Below are 21,251 nucleotides of genomic sequence, written 5' to 3'. Positions count from 1 at the left end.
TACATAAATCCATCCCATAGTTGTGAGAGGTTTTATTCCTTGGTTGAAATTTTGTTTGTTGCTCTGATTGAACTTGAGTAATAGAAGAAAATTCATATTTATGGCCAAGGTCAGAGCTGGCATTATTAACTGATAAGGTGAGGGAATCTTATCTCATAATATCAATAGTGGCCTGAACATGACTATATTTGTTTTTCATTTGAGATAGATTTCTCAAGAGTCAACCAATTAAATCCTTGGAGAGGGGAAACCCACCAAAGTAACCCAGAAGTGCTAGACACAGATAACTGACACAAACCCAATACTTGGATTGATTTTTAAAACTAGCAATAGCTCAATTAAACTTTTTAGCAATGTAACACAACAGCAAGGAACTAACTGGGAAATGAGCCTTGATAAACACAGACCTTGATTAGCAAAGCTAGAATTTAATATCTAGTGAAACAAACTTTTTTTTCTTCACTGTAAGGGCACAAACCTCAAAATCAGAGAAGGCTTTATACCATCAAATAAAAATGAGGTTCGTCAGGGGGCTAGGAAAAGCCAAGCAGCCATCTTGGATGCCCCATAGACCTGACTGGTTGATTTAAACAATAGTTATTCACTTAGCCAAATGACAATGGAAGATTTCAAAGGCATTTCAACATCTTGAGAAAACTTGTTGCTGATGTTGCTGTTCCATCACTAGGACATGTCTGACTCTTTGTGACCCTGTGGGCTGCAACACGCCCAGCCTCCCTGTCCCTCAGCATCTCCCGGAGTTTGCCCAAGTGCATGTCCATTGACTTAGTGATGCCATCCAACCATCTCATCCTCTGTTGCCCTCTTCTCCTTCCGCCTTCAATCTTTCCCAGCATCAAGGTATTTTCCAATGAGTCAGCTCTTCGCATCAGGTGGCCAAAGTATTGGACCTTCAGCTTCAGCATCAGTTCTTCCAACAGTATTCAGAGTTGATTTCTTCTAGGATTGACTGGTTTGATCTCCTTGCAGTCCAAGACACTCTCAAGAATCTTCTCCATCCCCTCAGTTTTAAGGCATCAATTCCTCGGCACTCTGTCTTTTTTATGGTCCAACATTCACACCCGTACCTGACTACTGGAAAGACCATAGCTTTGATTATATGGGCCATTGTCAGCAAATTAGTGCCTTTGCTTTTTAATACACTGTCTAGGTTTGTCATAACTTTCCTTCCAAGAAGCAGTCACCTTCTAATTTCATGGCTGTAGTCACCATCCCAGTGATTTTAGAGTTCAAGAAGAGGAAATTTGTCACTGCTTCTACCTTTTCACCTTTATTGCTTGAAGTGATGGGACCGGTTACTATGATATTAGTTTGTTTGGTTTGTTTGTTTGTTTTGAATTTTGAATTTTAAGCCCACTTTTTCACTGTCCTCTTTCACCTTCCTCAAGAGGCTCTTTAGTTCCTCTTCACTTTCTGCCATTAGAGTGGTATCATCTGCAAAACTGAGGTTGTTGGTATTTCTCCCGACAATCCTGAATCCAGCCTGTGACTCATCCAGGCTGGAATGTCATATGATGATTCTCTATATACGGTAAATGAACAGGGTGAACATACACAGCCTTGTGGTAATCATTTCTCAATTCTGAATCAGTCAGTTGTTCATTACAAGGTTCTAATTGTTACTTCTTGACAGGCATACAGGTTTCTCAGGAGACAGGTAAAATAGTCTGAGATTCCTATCTCCTTAAGGATTTTCCACAGTTTGTTATTATCTACACATTTGGGATTCCCTGGTAGCTCAGCTGGTAAAGAATCTGCCTGCAATGCAGGAGACCCCAGTTCAATTCCTGGGTTGGGAAGATCCCCTAGAGAAGGGATAGACTACCCACTCCAGTATTCTTGGGCTTCCCTGGTGGATCAGCTGGTAAAGAATCCACCTGCAATTCTGGAGACCTGGGTTCGATCCCTGGGTTGGGAATATCCTCCAGAGAAGGGATAGACTACCCACTCCAGTATTCTTGGGTTTCTCTGGTGGCTCAGCTGGTAAAGAATCCGCCTGTATTCTGGAGACCTGGTTTTGATCCCTGGGTTGGGAAGATCCCCTGGAGAAGGGAAAAGCTACCCACTCCAGTATTCTGACCTGGAGAATTCCATGGACTCTATAGTCCATGGGTTTGCAAAGCATGGGACATGACTGAGTGACTTTCACTTCACACAGTCAATGGCTTTAGAGTAGTCAATGCAACAGAGGTAGATGTCCCTCTGAAATTCCCTTACTTTCTCTATGCTTGAACGAATGTTAGCACTTTGATCTCTCGTTCCTCTGCACAGATACTCTAGGATGTCTGGCTCTAAGTGAGTGACTCCACCACTGTTGATATCCAGGTCATTAAGATCTTTTTTGCACAGTTCTTCTGTGTATTTTTGCCATCTCTTCTTGAATTGCCAGGGGAAAAATGAGCACTACAAGTGAGCCCAGAAAGGACCACACACCCCAGAACTGGGGGGGGGGGGGCTCACAGAGTTCACCCCACCTTCCAGCACAGAAGGCCTAGGGCTCTGCTACAGCTGACACTGGATATGAGCCTTTGTTACCTCTCACAAGGACTCCAGGAACCTAGAGATGAAGACCTAGGCCTGAGAATGTGTCCTGAGGTCACAGGGTTCAAGGTCCAGGCAGTGTGAGGAGTCAAGGTGAGGCAGGCACCCTTAGTGTGCACCAAGAGCTCCCCATCCCCGAATACATGGGACCCAATATGTCACAGATCACTTCTCCCTTCATCCCATGAAATACTGGCTATGCTGGCTGCACCCTTGGGTGCCTTCTCACTTCCTCACTTGACAGGGGAAAGTCGACCAAGGAGGAGCGCCCTTGTGAGGCCCAAGAGCAGCCCTCAGGAGGGGATCTGTAAGTGGCCTGAGTCAGAGCAGGCCAGGGCATGTCTCTCAACTGACCATTTACCACCCGCCCCCCAACCAGGCCCGAGGTCCCCAGCTGTCCCCCTGGATCACTCCTGTCTACAGTTCGATCCATCATCATGTTCATGGTTGAGATGAGTGAACTCAGCAAGCCCAAGGAAGACCTTCAGGACCAAAACCAGGCCCAGGGCCCAGTGGAGGCGCAGATCATGGGGGCTGAGGCAGAGGAGGCCTCAACCCCTCTGGCCTCCTCCTGCCCAGTCTCCTCTTCCTCTGCTGTCACCCATATGGAGTCCTTGCTCAAGAAGGCTCTGAATGTGATGACAGCTAACCTAACGGGGTTCCTGCTGCTCAAAGATGGCATCAAGGAGCCAATCTCCCAGGCCAAAATGCTGAATATGGTCCTCAGGGATAACCAGGCCCACTTCCCGGTGGTCTTATGTGAAGCCACACAGTGCCTGCCGCTGGTCTTTGGTGTGTATATGAAGGAGGTAGACCCCAGGGAGCACATCTACTTCCTGGTCCCCACCCTGGGCCTCACCCTCAATGAGATGCAGAGGGGTGGGCAGAACATGCCCAAGGCTGGCTTCCTGGTGTTAGACCTCAGCCTGATCCTTCTAGCAGGGGACCTGACCCCGAGGAGGAGGTCTGGGGAGCACTTAGCAGGATGGTGAGGGGGGTGTCTGGAGTGAGCACTGCATCTTTGGGGTGCCCAGGAAGCTGCTGACCCAAGTGTAGGTGGGGAGGAGTACCTGGAGTGCCAGCAGGTGCCTGACAGTGACCCTGCTCACTTCGAGATCCTGTGGGGTCCCCGGGCCTATGTGGAGACCAGCAAGTGGCAAGTCAGGGCATTTCTGCTCAGGGTCAAACAAAGGGCTTTGAGGGCCTTCCGACTCCTGTCTGCAGAGGCTGAGGGGGAGGAGGAAGAGGGGGCCTGAGCCAGAGCAGCAGCCAGGTGATCCTTCCCTCTGTGATTGAAGAGGGAGTAGTCAGCCTTCTCAGAAGTGAGGGCCCGGGCCAGTTGGGGGAACCAGTGTGAAGCATCTTTGTGTTCCTCTTCTCTATGATGACATGCAGATTCATCTCTCTTTTCTTTAGGAATTTTTCAAACTTTGGCTGTTTTAATAGAAGGCTAAATAAACTTCAGTGTCTTAGCTTTGTGAATGATGCTGATCACAGTGTGTTTGTGCTTACACAGTTCAAGAACAAGAGTTTTGCTCTTGTTTTAAAGTGATTGGGAACTCTTCCATTTTGTTTTGTGACCCTGAACAAGATGAAATGGAATTGGAATAGAACTATTTTGGAAATGTGAAAATACTTAACAGTAATATCATTGGGGAGGAATTATGACTTAAAATGTAACTGAGGTGAGTTCTTGCTTCTTATATTTCTCGTCTGTCATTTTATACAGTTAAGCTATCCCCGTTCAGTTGGACTTTTGGGGTTATTATTTAAGAAAGTAAAAAAAAATAAAATAAAATCTGATCCTTAATAAGTTCCCTGCTCACTGGCTCATTTATTCCACATTTATTACTTCATGGAGCCTCTGCTCTATGGAAGGCCCTGTGTTAGCAGTGGGGACACTAGGAGAAGCAGGACACCCCCACACCTAGAGTGATGATCTAAGAGCTGCAGTCACATGAGGAAGGTGGAGAGACGTCCCCTAGTCCTACAGAAAAAGGCAAAATGGAGGGGGGGGTGTTGGGTCTCCAAAGAGCACTCAAATGTCAGTGCCTGAGCCTGGGTGGTTTGGAGCTTTGGGAAGCTGGGTTCCTTCTGTGGAAAGTGATTGTAATGAGGGTGGGTGGTGACAGCAGCCAGAATTATAAATAGTGTCTCATGAGTGAGAAGAATATCTGAAATGGGGCATACACATTAGGAGATCCTCTTCTGTCCTAGATGAATTTCCTGGGGCAGGAAAGGAAGGGACACTTTGGTCAGAAACAGTTAGACACTTGCTTATGCTGCCTGATCTAAGTACACCAAAACTTTCAAAATGGGGAGGAGTGAGTGGACTTTTATTTGCTGCACAATCTACTCAGTCTTGGGGAATATAGTTGAAAAAGTCTTAATAAGCACCCTTAAACTTTTGTCTGATTTTAATGGAGTACCATCTTTGAAACTAGAGGCTGGGCACTTCAACTGATGGATCAGCTTTTCTAGGTGGTCAGACCATAAAGCCATAGATGAGGAGGGGTTATGGAAACCACAGTGGCAAAACCTGCACTGAACTTGAATTCATACACCTCAGAATCATCCTTGAAGGTGAAGGGAGGTGCATATCCTACCATAATTTTATAAAGAAAACTCCCACTGTCCTTGTCCTCCCACTCTTGCTTGTCTGATACCTGCCCCTCATGAAGCTCATGACTGTCGGGGAGCCTAAGGGCACCTGTGCAGTTGCTCAGGCAAGTTCTATCATGTGGAGGCAGCCAGAACTCCTGGGGACTCCCGGGGGGAGACTATGTCCTGGCATCAGGAGGCAGGGGCACATCCTGAGATTGTGGCCGGGCATCACTGCAGAGGGAAGGGCAGAAAGAGCACTGGAGGGAGCTGGGGGGACCCCTCCCTGCCATTCACAAGAGCCTTGGAAACTAAATCAGATCTTGCATTTGAAAGTGCTGATGATACAGAGTGGCGACTAGAAACAGTTGAAGAGTCAACGCACGTTGGGCTTTCTCAGAAACTCCACAACACACAACAGGAATTGTCTTCATCACAACCTATACCAACCAGCTGCTGTCTGTCAAGCACCGAGTATACTGCAGGGCAGGGGAGAGACTCCAGGTCCTTGTTCACATCCCTTCTCCCTCTGCTTCCTGGAAGCTGCCTGCAGGAAACATGGGGCCTTTATGAAATCCTACCACAATTTGGAAACAGAGATGTGATTAATTCAATGTTTTTTAATTAATTCATTGGAAGGACTGATGCTGAAGCTGCAGCTCCAATATGTTGTCCAGATGATGTGAAGAGCTGACTCACTGGAAAAGACCCTCATGCTGGGAAAGATTAAGGGCAGGAGAAGAAGGGTGACAAAGGAAGGGATGGTTGAATGGCATCATAGACTCAGTGGACATGAATTTGGGCAAATTCCGGGAGAAAGTGAAGGACTGGGAAGCCTGGCGTGCTGCAGTCCATAGGATGGCAACGAATGGGATGTGACTGAATGACAGCAAATTCAGTGTTTTAAATACAGACAAAGGTTTTATCTAAATAACAATAGCACGTTGTTTGGGGAAAAAGCATACCATTTGCACTTTGCCTGGGGTGGGGTGGAAATGTATTTTGGAGGCAGGTGGTGCCATATCCATGGGCCTGAGCTCCCCAGAAGCAGGAAAGGCTCCTGCCTGACTGACTGATGGAAGATCTTTCCAGGCGCCATCCGTTCAGGACCAAGGGTGAGGACCTGGGCTCCTCCAAGTGGCACAGTCAGAAGGCAGGTGTTTTTCCAAGGACTACTGTCGTCCTAGAGCCCTCCAGGACAGTAGTGATGTAGACAGGGTGGAAGAGGAAGGAAAATTTTGGATTCTGGGCACTGCAGATGGTATCCTGGGGGTGGTACAGCCAGAGGGACTGAGGATGGTGGAGAGCCCTGGGAGCAAGGGGCAGGAATTGAGAGTCAATTCCTAGGCAGGTTGATAACAAGTCCGGGTTCCCCGAGGAGGAGAAAGGGGTTTGCAGCTCTCAAAGAGGAGATAGGGGTCTGGAATTCTCAAGGAGGAGGAAAGGACAATTTTTGTTCCCTCTACTTTTCTTACTCTTAGTCACATAAAATGTTTTTTTCCTTTAAGCCTCAAACTGATGATTACACAACAAACAATTCAGCTTAAACTCTGTACTAGGGATTATACAGCAACAGTGTATCCTGCTTGAGGACAGCTTCTCCTTCCAGAAAACCTTCTGACTAATCCTGATATTTTACAATGTATACTATGGGAGTGGGTCTGGTAGAATCTACTGTTAAGTTCTTGTCCTGTTATCCTAAAATGTAAATTGTGGGAGTGGGTCTGGTAAAATTTTTACAACCTTGAGACATTCTTTTGATTAACTGTAATAACCAATTATTAAAAACTATATGACTCCCTTGCTAACACCAGCAATGGCGGACTCTCTGTCCCCCTTCTGATGTCTATATCAGAAGCTTTATCTGTCCCTTTTCTTACTTTAAGAAAACTCCACTACACAAAAGCTCTTGAGTGATCAAACCTGGTCCCTGGTCCCGAAGCTAAATCTTCTTTGGAGATCACGAATCCAACATCATTCACCATAGGCTATCAGGATGCAGCCTAGGAGTCTGGAGCTGAGCTTCAAGCCAGAACCACATGAGGACCACACAGTCCTCCCCCTCTGCCCTCCTTCTGGGGTCCATTCTTCTCTCCCCTTCCCTTCCCCACGTGGCAGGGCCAGGCCTGGAGAAGAGGAGACACATAGATGGGGAACTGGCTCAAGAGCCTCTGGGGATGCTGAGAAAGAAGCTGGGGGTACACGAGACTATGAAGGCCATTTATACAAAAGCAGCCTCCGGAATCTTGGTTTCCTTCTCTAACCAGCACAGTCGTGAAACAAACCACTCTGTTTGCACACCAGGAGGAGCTGGAGTCCTGTGTATTTGTTCCTTTTTCATGAAATGTCACACTCTGCACCTCCCCTGATGTGAGCAGGGGTGGTGGACTTCATACAAGGGGCCACCCTTCAGGAAGCAAAGTCCAGGAATTCCTTCCTGCCACCTGATCACTTTAGCTCTCAGAGCAGCACCCTTCCATTGTCTCAGAGCTCTTCGGTACTCTTGACAGTGCGCTGGAGGCAGCAGCCCAAGTGGACCTGTAGGATGATTGTATCCTGTCCCTGGCTTCCAGCCCAGAGCTCCCATAACCCCTACTGTGGACCCCTTGCCCCCACTGTCTCCAACCTGGCCTCACTCTCTGCATCTCGGGGCTCTACTCTTCCTGTCCCTGTCCAGACAACCTCCCAGCCCAAGATGGGCACAGTGTTGGCATTCCCCGGCAGGTCGGTATGTAAAGGTCCCCAGATAATAGTCCCCTGCCACAATTGTGATTCACATAAATGGACAGTTGAGGTCACTTTTGGTGAGTGTCATGATGGCTAGTAAATAACAACCCTGTGTGATCTGAATAATGACAAAAGGCTATGATTATGTATGACTATTCAAATGATTCCTTAATTCCTAATCTTTGATAAAAGTGATCAGCAAGGCTGGGTGGTAGAAGGCTGTCCTTTCTGAGCTTTAGCCAGAAGAGGGTTGCCAGGATGGTGTGTCAGCCACCCACAGAGCCAGAAAGGACCTCAGTGTCCACAAATAGGCAGTTGGAGCAGAAGAAAGGCTGTAGCAGATGACAGGTGCAGTCACCAGCCTGCTCCCCAGACCCCATCATCCCCAGACTCAAATGAGGATTGGAAATAGCTGGCTTCATCACACCGTGTTGTTCGTCCACGTGTGGGTCACGGGCATTTCCTCACTGGAGCGGTAAGGGAACCCTGGCATTGAAATACAGAGTGTAGTGCTTGTTCATACTCCTCTGCATTACTGTGTGATACACAAATATTCTAATCATAATAGCAGTGGTAAATACTTACTAGTTCTGTTCCATTTATCCACTGGGACAAGAAGACGATCTGACTTGCCACAATAACCATCAGGGCACAGAAGCCTTGAGATATAGCTTTGTGATTGAGTCCAACAAAATACTTGGAAGTCATACTCCTTGAACTTTGGTCAGGGCACAGCGATCCCCCCTGCCCATGACTTCAACATCCAAAGGCTAAGTCTCTGGGTCTAACTTGCACTTCATTCTGTTGTTCACTTCTGGTGCCATTTCAGAGCACGATGGTCATAGTAATTTTCAGAAGGCAGACATCAAAAAGGAAAACCCTGCAGAGATCAACCTAATCAAGGTGAGGGGGTCAGGCCACTGTATCATTTCCACATTGATCCTCCCTGATGCCCCAGGGAGGCAGCCCATTCAGTGAAGGGTAATTCCTGAGAAGACTTTTGGTCTGAGTCCTCATCCACCAACACCGGTGGCCCTGGGCAAATGAGTGGGCTAGTGACAAAGAGGAGATCTGGGTGGCACCACAGAATCCACTATAATCCACCCCTCCCAACACTGACATACACTCCCTTCATCTGGAGAGTTTGCCTGATCTGAGGACAGCTCCTTGAGGATTCTGGTTGGTCTCCTCTCCTCCTAAAGAAGCTCAGAGAGAAAGACTGGACAAATGCTGGGCCCTCACAGTTGCAGCAGCTGCTGCATCACAACTGATGGTCACTCTCTCTTGCCTGAGATCCCTTCTAAATCCCCTGTTCTCTCAGCCAGGACCTCAGCCATTTCCAGTGGCTTTCCTGGTGAGGTAATACAGACTTTGGCCCTCAGGGTTCTGAAGCCCTGGGCCCGATGCCCTTCTCAGACCCTTGCTCTTGGACTTGTCAATTCACCACTGAAATGGGGCAGGAACCCAAGACACATCACCTGGCTGTTAGAGATGTTTCCTCGCTGTTCTCCCTGTGCCAGAGTAACCCACACACTCCTTAGGATCAAGGTCATCTCCGTCTGCCAGGATGGGGACAGTTCTCTGTGTGTGCTGGTCCCTAGCAGGAGGAGCCCAAAGTGCCCAGATGGGAACCATGGCTCATGGGTCAGTAGGACTGTTATCGTGTCTCCTGGGGGAACCTTCTGGCTTTGGGAATAGCCTGTCGTGTGTCACCACCGGCAAGAGGGTAGGTAACCAGTAGCCACATGAGGCTGGGTATTGTGAACTCAAATGGGCTTAGTGTGTTCCCAGGGCCTGGCCTTCTAATGTGAAGTCAAATGTAAATAGCTAGATGTGGCTAATGTGGACAGCCCTGCTGTGGAATTTTAGAATCCACTCTTGGGAGACCGGAAGTAGAAGTTCCCTGTGGGTCACTGGGAGTGATTGTAGGTGGGGTCATGGGTCAGTGGGAGTGGTGATCAGTGGGGTCACTCTACCCTCTAGTTCAAGGACCATGTATCTTACCTCGTGGGGGAAATAAGGATGGCAGATGTGGAGCATGTCTGGTCCCTGGAGGGTGACACCCCAGCATGACGGGCTCTCATATCCCAGTGTGCACCCCACGTGTGCTTTGTAGAGGCCATTCCCCTGCTCTAGAAGACCAGCAGATTCTGGATGGTGGGGGCTGAGATAGCGACTTTGGATCCCATGGCCACTTGCCCTCTGAGCCTCTGGCGTCCTATTAGAGGGTCTCTTGGTCCTGGATGGTTTTGTGAAATATTCTGTGTCACTCAGTCCTGCATTCTGTGAGACCTCAAATAGTGGCATCAGACAAGGTGCTGCAAGCAGGAAAGCGAAACCCACATCTAGAATGTGTACCTATCAATTTCAGCAAAGATAGACCTCTCCTCCCTCAAGGATGGAAGTGAGAAATTGTGATCAATTCACCATTAGTAGCTCAACGGTCTTCTTGAGGAACAGTACGACACCGAGGATTCAGCAGTAGTCTGTGATGAAGATAACATAATTTTATATATGAAATATATATATATATTATTTAATATTTATAGAATTATATATTTACATACATACACACATTTATATATATATATATTTATAGTATAGAAAGGCAACCACATCAGGATGGGTAAGCTGGGCAGACTCATGATATAATCAAGAGCCATACCCTGGGTGGGCAATGCACAAACGGTAGGATAATCACCACTGCAGATATTCTTCCCAGGAAGTGAGGGGTCCAAGCCCCACACTGGGCACCTATCCTGTATGTCATGCACCAGGACAACATGCCCACAAAACATTTGCGTCTGAAGGGAAGTGGGTCTTACCCTTAAGAGAGCCAGACAGCTTTAGCAGCTAGAGACTCCGCTCTTCAAGTACATACAGGAAATCTCACGCAGTCCAAGACTCTGTGTGGAAGCAGTAATTTGAAAGAGCCTGCGTGAGATCCACCTGCTCATCTCTGAGAGCTCCTGGAGAGGCAGTAGGTAAATGGAGCTCACCCTGGGGCAGAGCTACTGGTGGCAGCCACTTGAGGGCGCTCGTTCTTCCAAAGGACATGGGTGCTGGCAAGTGCCATTTTGAAATCCTCCCTCTCACTTATTAGCAAGACGTCTCAGCCTCACCAGGCAGCTTGTTGGCATGAGTACTGGGAAGACTCAGACCAACAGATAGGTGAGCATGGCCACAGCCCCACCCACCAGCAGGCCATTTGCATTAGGACCCTCAGAGTCCCCCACCTATGCAGGACCCGGCCCTGACACCAGGGTGCCCAGGATGGTGCTCCACCCACCAGTGTGCCCGCACAAGCCCGGGGACCCTCAGCTCTGCAGCCAGAGGTCCAAGCCCTGCCCCATCCACCAGTGGGCTGGCACCAACTTCAGCAAACCCAAGGCTGGCAGTCAGAAACCCTGGGACCAGCTCTGCTTACCAGATGACTGGCACCCATTCCAGGAACACATGCTCTGTAGCCAGGGTCACCAGGATTGGGCTGCAGCCAACAGTGAGAAGGAAGCAGCCCCAGATCCACTGTAGCCCTACAGCCTGCCATGTCAGGTCCTAGCCCACCCACTAGCAGGCCACCAGCAGACCTGTAACCCCACAGGAGCTGGATTTCCAGACGAGAAGTAGGAGTCTTGATTCAGGACACCCTGGACCCTGAAACCAGCTGTGTCAGGAGTGAGCCCCACACAGCAGCAGGCTAGCACTAGATCTAGGAACTCTTGGCTGTGTAACCATCCACCCCAGAACACTGCTCCACCCACCAGTGGGCCGGGACTAGACCTGGGACCACCCAGGTCTCAGCAGCCAGACACCTCATGACCCAACCACACCCACCGGTGATCATCAGCCTCTGCACAAGGCAAGCCCTGGCAACCAAACAGACCAGGGGTCAGCAATGCCTACCCAGGCTGCCCACACCAGTCAGCCTGCCTCAGGAGAGGGGACCACGCAGTTTCCACGGCGGCAACACTAGAGCATATATCTCTGGTGACAAGAAGACAGGGGACTGCTGGCATACATAGATTGTCTCCTTCCAAAGGCCATTACTCCAAGATCAAGAAAAAAAACCAACCTGCCAAAGATATAGAAATAAAAAGAGCCAATTAGGAAAAATGAGGGAACAGAAGACTATGTTCCAATTGAAGGAATGAGATCAAACCCCAGGAGAAAAACTAAGTGAAATGGAGAAAACAATTTACCAAATAAAGTGTTCAAGGTAATGATCATAAAGATGCTGAAAGAATTTGAGAGAAGAATAGATGTACATAGTGAAAAGTTACATAGTTAAAGTAGGGAAAACCACCAGACCATTCATGTATGACCTAAATCAAATCACTTGTGATTATACAGTGGCAGTGACAAATAGATTCAAGGGATTAGATCTGATAGACAGAGTGCCTGAAGAACTATGGATGGAGGTTTGTGAAAAGAAGCAGTGATCAAGACCATCCCCAAGAAAAAGAAATGCAAAAAGGCAAAATGGTTGCCTGAGGAGGCCTTACAAATAGCTGAGAAAAGAAGTGAAAGGCAAAGGACGAAAGAAAAGATATGCCCATTTGAATGCAGAGTTCCAAAGAATAGCAAGGAGAGATAAGAAAGCCTTCCTCAGCGATCAACGCCAAGAAATAGAGGAAAACAATAGAATGGGAAAGACTAGAGATCACTTCAAGAAAATTAGAGATACCAAGGGAACATTTCATGCAAAGATGGGCACAACAAAAGACAGAAACAGAATGGACCTAGCAGAAGCAGAAGAGATTAAGAAGAGGTGGCAGGAATACACAGAAGAACTATACAAAAAAGACCTTCAAGACCCAGATAAGCAGGATGGTGTGATCACTCACCTAGAGCCAGACATCCTGTAATGCAAAGTCAAGTGGGCCTTAGGACACATCACTATGAACAAAGCTAGTGGAGGTGATGGAATTCCAGTTGAGCTATTTCAAATCCTAAAAGATGATGCTGTGAAAGTGCTGCACTCAATATGCCAGCAAATTTGGAAAACAGCAGTGGCCACAAGACTGGAAAATGTCAGTTTTCATTCCAATCCCAAAGAGAGGCAATGCCAAAGAATGTTCAAACTACACCACATTTGCACTCATCTCACATGCTGGCAAAGTAATGCTCAAAATTCTCCAAGCCAGGCTCCAATGGTACATGAACCGTGAACTTCCAGATGTTCAATCTGGATTTAGAAAAGGCAGAGAACCAAAGATCAAACTGCCAACACCCATAGGATCATTGACAAAGCAGGAGAAATCCAGAAAAACATCTACTTTGTTGATGACACTAAAGCCTTTGATTGTGTGGATCACAACAAACTGTGGAAAATTCTTCAAGAGATGGGAATGCCAGACCACCTGACCTGCCTCCTGAGAAATCTGTATACAGGCCAAGAAGCAACAGTTAGAACTGGACATGGAACCACAGACTGGTTCCAAATCAGAAAAGGAGTACATTAAGGCTACATATTGTCACTCTGCTTATTTAATTTATATGCAGAGAACATCATGAGAAATGCTGGACTGGATGAAGCACAAGCCTGAATCAAGATTGCCAGGAGAAATATCAATAACCTCAGATTTGCAGATGCCACCACCCTTATGGCAGAAAGTGAAGAAGAACTAAAGAGCCTCTTGATATGGGTGAAAGAGGAGAGTGAAAATGTTGGCTTAAAACTCAACATTCAGAAAACTAATATCATGGAAGCTGGTCCCATCACTTCATGGCAAACAGATGGGGAAACAGTGGAAACAGTGACAGATGTATTTTTCTGGGCTCTAAAATCACTGCAGATGGTGACTGCAGCCATGAAATTAAAAGACACTTACTCCTTGGAAGGAAAGCTATGATCAACCTAGACAAGATATTACAAAGCAGAGACATTACTTTGCCAACAAAAATCTAGTCAAAGCTAAGGTTCTTTCAGCAGTACGTATGGATGTGAGAGCTGGACTATAAAGAAAGCTGAGCACCGAAGAACTGATGCTTTTGAACTGTGGTGTTGGAGAAGATTCTTGAGAGTCCCTTGGACTACAAGGAGATCCTACCAGTCTATCCTAAAAGAAATCTGTCCTGAATATTCATTGGAAGGACTGATGCTGAAGCTCAAATTCCAAAACTTTGGCCACCTGATGCAAAGAACTGACTCACTGGAAAAGACCCTGATGCTGGGAAAGATTGAAGGTGGGAGAAGAAGGGGACTTCAGAGGATGAGATGGTTGGATGGCATCACTGACTCGATGGACGTGAGTTTTAGTATGCCCCGGAAGATGGTGAGGGACTGGGAGGGCTGGCATGCTGCAGTCCGTGGGGTCCAAATAGTTGGACATGACTGAGCGACTGAACTGAACTGAAGTGAGAAGTTTAACGAAACAGAAAACAAAACAAAGAACCAAACAGAGCTGAAGAATGCCACAGCTGAAATTAAAGGTACACTAATAAGTGTCAAGAGTAGATTAGATGATACTGAGGAACAGGTCAGAAAACTTGAAGAGTGAGTAGTGGAAATCACTCAAGCGGAACAGATAAAAAGCTTTAAAAATGAGGACAGTTTAAGAGACCTCTGAGACAACATCACACACTCTCACCTTTGCATTATACGGGTCCCAGAAAGAGAAGAGAGAGAGAGGATGGTTAGATATTATAACGGGACACGCAATGCATGAAAAGTTACCTATCCTGGGAAAGGAAACAGACCTCCAGTTTCAGGAAACACCTAGAGTCCCAAACAGGATCAACTCCCAGAGGATCACCTCAACACACATTGTAATTAAAATGTCCAAAATAAAAGATAAGAAGGGAATACTACAGCAGCAAGAGAAACGCAGTAAGTTTCCTACAAGAGAAATTCAATTAGGCTATCAGCTGACTTCTCAGCAGACATGCTACAGGCCACAGGGAGGGGCACCTTGCTTTTAAAATGCTGAAAGGACAAAAAACGACATTCAAAAGTGTTCTACCCAGAAAGTCTATTGTTCAGATTTGAAGGAGAGTTCAAAAGAATCAACCACGTGCTCGCTTCAGCAGCACATATACTAAAATTGGAACGATACAGAGAAGATTAGCATGGCCCCTGCACAAGGATGGCACATAAATTTGTGAAGCGTTCCATATTTTTAATGGAAAAAAAATAAAATAATAAATTAAATAAAAAAAATAAAAGTAATGAGACTTGTTTTCTAGTCTGGCACACAATCTTTTTTTTGGTGTACTATCCACATCCACTTTAACAGAATGTGTTTAAAATTTTCAGATGCAATATTGCATAAATCAAGATAACTTCTATTGCTATTCAAAAAAAAAAAAAAGAATCAACCACATATAAGCATGGAGGAAGGACAAGTGATAAAAGGAAAATCATCTATATCTACAAAAAGTAGATGAGGGATAGAAAAAGCAAAAGGACATATGATGCCCAACCCGATAAACAAGGGGCAGAGAGTACAATGCAGTGTTGTTAAAATGCATTTGAATTTAATACGTCAGCAATTTAAAATAACTATAAAAACATAACCGTAAATACACATATATGTGTGTGCACACACATATATAAACATGCAGCATGCATAAATCATGTATATGTATACATGTATACACATATATAAACATACAGCAAAGTGAATGTTAGAAGCATTCTTACTAGGGACAAGTCCTAGAAGTATGTTATCTATCCTATTTAATTTTTGAAGCTGCCCTGAAACAGAAAACCAGAGCTATATAAATATAATATCTTTATATTTTGCAATATAAATGCATACTGAAAAATTAATATTTCATATTACAGTGTGATCATCTATCTAGCAAATTCAAAGGAATGAGCCCTTGGAATAGTCAAATGAATAAGAGACTTCAGAAAAATAGGGGATGGAATATTACCACAGCCAAATCAAGTGCTTTGCCCTGCAAGAGCAAGAGCTATGTAGAATATGTAATAGAAAATGCCTCATTTTAAAACTGCAAAAAATTGCAAAATTTATCTAAAAAGAATAGCATTGAAACAAGTATACTATCAAGGGTGAAACAGACCAGCAGCCCAGGTTGGATGCATGAGACAAGTGCTCAGGGCTGGTGCACTGGGAAGACCCAGAGGGATGGGATGGGGAGGGAGGCAGGAGGGGGGATTGGGAGGGAACACATGTAAATCCATGGCTGATTCATGTCAATGTATGGCAAAAACCACTACAATATTGTAAAGTAATTAGCCTCCAACTAATAAAAATAAATGAAAAAATAAAATAAAAATAAAAAAATATAAATAATTTAAAAAAAAATGAACATGCTACCCAAGTTAATCTCCAGATTCTGTACAAACCTTATCAAAACATCAGTGGAGTTTTTCACAGAACTATAATAATTCTAAATTTGTAAGAAAACACTAAAGGTTCTGAATAGCCAAAAGTATCTTGAGAAAAAAGAACAAAGCTGGAGGTATCATACTCCCTGGTTTCAAACTGTACTACTAAAAAAGCTATAGTCATCAAAACAGTATGGTATGGGCACAAAACGGACACATGGATCAATGGAGCATAATAGAGAACCCAGAAAGGAAGCCACACTTAAATGGGCAATTAGTATATGACAAAGGAGGCAAGAATATGCAATGTGGAAAAGACAGCCACTTCAATGAATGGTATTGCAAAAGCTAAATATTCACACACAAAACTGGACTATTGTTCACACCATGCACAAAAGTAAATTTGAAATGGATTAAAGATTTAAATCAAAGACCCGAAACCATTAAACTTCTCTAAGAAAACATAAGCATTAAAAAAAAAAAATTGTAACAAATACGTAGACAAGATCTTTATGGAGGCATTACACAAGCTTACTGGTAGACTCAAATTCAAGAGTTCCCACATAAATAGAGCAGTAGAGCAGATCCAATGATGGGAAACAGAATTCAGTGACAATACCAATTCTCCTTTTTTAAAAATAGATTTACAGGATTAGTGCTATAAATTTATCTACCAAAAGGACAGTCAATCTTGAGCTTCTGTCTTCTGTTCCCAAAGGAAATCCTGAGAAACTAAGAAGGGAGAGTGAATGAAATTAAGTGTATTTATATCTCAACAGCTGTAGCCTGCATAAAAGCAGGTGACAGGATGGGTAACAGGAAAGTTTAAGCTTCTGCCCATATTTCATTGTGTAAATTGAAAGACAGTGTCTCAGGCCACAGATGCCAGAAGACACAGGGTAAGATCAGGGCAGCACAAAGAATGGGATGATTGAGCCAGTAGGGCTGCAGTGTCTGTGCTAATGACCACTTGAAATCACCTCACCTTAGGGTGAGGACTGGCCTTTCCGAAATGTACACTTTAAATAGCAGATGAAGATTGGACTAGAAATAAGAGAATAGCATTGAGCATCAGAGTGAATCAAGCAGCGTAAGAGTAGATGTTCTTTCTTGAAATTTGGCAAGATGTGAAACATATTTCTGACTCTGAATGTGGCTCAAGAGAGTGAAAATCAGTGCTCTGAACTATGAAAAGTTAGAAAACTTGATTCAAAAGACCTCCCCAGACCCCGCTGCTCAACCTCTTCCATGCAGAGAAGGAATCTTAGAACAAACTAAGTCTGGCTGCAGGCAGAGAGGCAACACTGGAAGGTGTGCTTCCTCTGGGACCCTCCTCCGCAGTCAGGGGTGCTGTGGCCCCACCCAGCTTCCAGTCTGGGATGCAGAGTCACTCTGTGCTCAGGGTGCAGCTGGACAGAGGCGCAGACCTGACCCGGAGGGAGTCCATTGCAGCAGCATTTCCTCAAGGACTCCCAAGTGAGGACCCTCAGGAGTGGGTTCTGGGGAGGGGGCATCTTCCCAGGGGGTCCAGAGAATCCAGCTCCACTCCCAGCTCAGCCCTGGGAGTCCCTAAGCCATGGATCCCAATGTGATGTCACCCGACTTCTGTCTGCCTCAGAGGTCTGAGAAAGTGCGGGCCTGGGTCTGGGAGGAGGGTCCAGTCCGACAGAGAGGAAGCTGGCCCTATGCGGGGTCAGGGGAGGAGCCTGAGAGAGGACTAACAGCCCCACAGGATCTGCGTCCTCCCTGGGAGACCCTGAGTGGGCTTGTTGGAATGGGGACCGGAGGGGGAGGGCCTGGGTCTCAGGGCAGAAAATTCAAGTGGGCAGAGGGAGGAGCCCAGGTCCTGAAGGGAGCCAACATGAGGAGCAGAGGGAGGAGTGTAGGGCTCTTGGAGCCCTGAAAAGTGGGGCAGTAGGAAAGTTGGGTGTCCAGAGAAGTCCACTCTTGCTGTCAGGCCTGGGAGGCCCCAGGCGGATGAGCACGTGGCAGGGTGTCCTGACATTCGCATTAGGTCTCAGCCAGACTGGGACTTGGTGCAATGGCGGTGGGAGTAGGGGCTCAGGTGGGCAGATGAGAAGCCTAGGAACTACTGGGAGAGAAAGTGAGGACCCTGAGGGTGCACTGAGGGGACCCTGGACTCCAGAATGTGGGTGAGGGTGGAGTGTCCCAGAGAAACTGGCCCTGCCCTCAGCTGTGGGAGGCCTCAGGGTGAGATAAGCAGCCTGTGCTGACTTCCTCATCTGGGTCCCAGAGAGACTGGGAGCCTGGGATAGGGGTGGGCACTCAGGTGGGCAGAGGGGAGGGTTACATGGGACCAAAGTGAAAGTGAAGATGCTGAGGGAGGATTTAGGGGGCTCCGGGTCCCAGAACAGAGGTGACCCCAACAAGCCCACCCCTGCCCCCAGGCCTGGGAGACCCACAGGTGAGAGGAGCAAATGTTGTATGTCCCAACTTCTGCATCTGGGTCTTAGAGAGGCTGGGGTCCTGGTGTGAGGATTGGGCTATCTGCATGAAGACGGGCCACCCAGGACCTGCAGGGACGTTAGGTGGAGACCCTGAGGGTGAGTCGGGCCCTGGACCCCAGAACCCAGCGTCCCCCTCTCCATCTCTGCTGTCACCCTGGAGCCCGTGTGGCTCCAGGTGCTGCCCCCTGAGGGCAGCCTCTCCATTTAGACCAGCTGAAGGTCTGGGTCAGGGGGTCAGGAGGCTGCAGGTGGGCAGAGGGAGGGGCCCAGGCTCCATCAGACAGTGAGGGAGGACCCGGAGGAGGTCACCTAGGAAGGTCCCTAGGAAACATCCCCCTCCCAACTGCAGCACCTCAGGGTTCGCAGGGATAGGGCTGAGTTCGAGGGGCCCCAGGGTGAGCCTGGGCAGGAAAAGCCTGAGGCTATCATTTGGGTGGACTGCTGGGTCCCCTGCTCAGAAAGAAGGGAACCCACCTGCAGGGTGGTCCACTGTACCGCCACGAGAGCCCAGCATGGAGACCAGGGTGATGCACTCTTCCTGTCAAGGTGCTTGGTGGGGAGCTTGGTGGGGGCGGAGGGGAGGAGGAGGACTCTGGAGGGCTAAGGCTTTGGAGGGAATCGGTCAGCATGGGTCAGGCCAGGCTGCAAGGCAGTCAGAGCGAAGGTGCTGAGGACAGACTGAGGAGGCGGCCTCCCCCATGACAGCGGAGACCCTGCGTGGTAGGGATAGAAGAGTGCCTGCTGTGGAGGCAGACCCAGAGTGGGAGGACTGCGCCAGGGCGGCCATCTGGGGAGCATGTCTGCTCAGCAGCAGGAGGAGTCCCAGAGTCACCAGGAGTCAAGGTGAGGACCCTGTGGAGGAGTGAGGAACCCCAACTCCCACCACAAAGAAGGGGCCACAGAGATCCCTCCTGCCAGCCCTAGAAACCATCAGAGCCCTGAGGTCCACCTCCTCAGCCAGATGGTTGGTCAAGGCCAGGGGCCCTTCCTCTGAGGGTCTGGCCTCAGGCCCTCACAGAGGTCAGGGGGAACACTGGGGAGACACCTCCTCACACACAGTACTTGGAGCCCAGCCTGCCTTGCCCCTTTGGTCACCCTGGGGTGGCCCAGAAGAGGTGGGTGCATTGGTGCTCTCACTTCCGTTGTCATGAATGTTAAGGCCGTTGCTTAAGGAGATGGGTCACAGTCAACAGAGGGCACTGACCTAGGCCTTCCAGGATGTCAAGGTGGAGACTGAGCCGACTGCCCATCATCCCAGCACAGAGGGAATCAATAGAGTTAGGTCACCCCTTGTTGTCCCTTGTGAGCCCTGTTAGCCCCTGAGCAGGCATGACCAGTATTCAAGGCCCCTCTCTTTCTTCCTTTCAGTACAGGGAATGTGTCTTGAGAATTTTGCCTCTGCACAACAGACAGGAGGGCCCAGACCCTGCCAGGAGGAAGTGGAGGGCCCTTTGTGAGCACAGGGGGGACCACTCACCTCAGGACAGGGGGAACCTCGCCGAGTACAGCCCAGTCCTCCTGTCAGCACCGAGGGGCCCAGTGCCATGCCACAGTCTACAAGCCAAGGTGCCCCCTTGTTTCCTCTCACAGGGGCTCCAAGAACCCAGAGATGAAAGCACAGGTCTGAAGCTCGTGTCTGCAGGTTGCAGAGCAGAGGAGGTCCAGGCAGTGCCAGGAGTCTAGGTGAGGTGGGTTCCCTGAGTGTGCATCAGGGGCTCCCCAATCCAGAACAGATGGGACCCCACAAGGCCCAATTCCCCCTAGCGCATCAGCCCTGGAATCTCGGGCTGTGCTGACTGCACCCTCGGGAGGCACCCCTCACCCTCCTTCGGGTTAGCAGAAGACAGCCTGCCCAGGAGGAGCATCCCTGTGAGGCCCAAGAACACCCCTCAAGAGGAGACCTGTCAATGGCCTGTGTCAGACCAACCAGGGTGGGTTTCTCAGCCAAAGCAGCTCAAACCCCCTCTCTCCCGTAGGCCTGTGGTCCCCATCTGTCCCCCTGCCTCACTTCTGTCTGTGTTTTGATCCCAGTCATCATGCCTGGGATGAGCGAGCTCCATGAGGAGAGTGAGGCCAACCTTCAGGACCCAAGGAAGGCTGACAGCCCAGTGGAGGCACAGTTCATTCAGGGGGAGGAGGAGGAGGAGGTGGAGGTGGAGGAGGAGGAGGAGGTTGCATACGTTTCCCCCTCCTCCTCTGTCCTGTTCCTGGGCACCCTGGAGGAGCTGGAGCTGGCTGACGCTGAAGCACCCATACCCCCACCACCTCGAGCCCTCAAGGTGCTTTTTTCTCCCCCCTGCCATGGCTGCCACTCCATGGAGCCAATCCAAAGATGAGGCCTCCAGCAGCCAAGACTAGGAGGGGCCGAGAGCACCCAGTGGGACCAGGAAGGTGCCAAGTCCACGCACCTAGACCCACTGCATCTGCTGGTGGTGGAGCTGGTGCACTTCCTGGTCCTCAAGTATCACACCAAGGAGCCAACCACGAAGGATGAAATCCGGAACATGGTCCTCAGAGAGGATGGGCACCACTTCCCTGAGGCCTTCTGCCAAGCCCCGGAGTGCCTGTAGATGGTTTTCGGCGTGGATGTCAGGGAG

At 48.2% G+C, this 21,251-nt stretch overlaps 1 non-coding gene and 1 pseudogene across 1 annotated transcript; both read left to right on the top strand.

Moving 5' to 3' along the window:
* The first annotated feature begins 2,999 nt into the window (after nucleotides 1–2,999).
* LOC122435669 lies at nucleotides 3,000–3,818 on the top strand (annotated as a pseudogene).
* An 11,085-nt stretch (nucleotides 3,819–14,903) lies between these two features.
* On the top strand, nucleotides 14,904–15,010 carry LOC122436047. The gene has a single exon (XR_006267820.1). It is a non-coding gene; the product is annotated as a U6 spliceosomal RNA (small nuclear RNA).
* Nucleotides 15,011–21,251: the final 6,241 nt, after the last annotated feature.

Source organism: Cervus canadensis, chromosome X, assembly GCF_019320065.1.
Source record: "Cervus canadensis isolate Bull #8, Minnesota chromosome X, ASM1932006v1, whole genome shotgun sequence".
NCBI lineage: Eukaryota > Metazoa > Chordata > Mammalia > Artiodactyla > Cervidae > Cervus > Cervus canadensis.
Note: the sequence above shows the minus strand (reverse complement) of the source record. Positions and strands in the feature narration are given on the sequence as shown.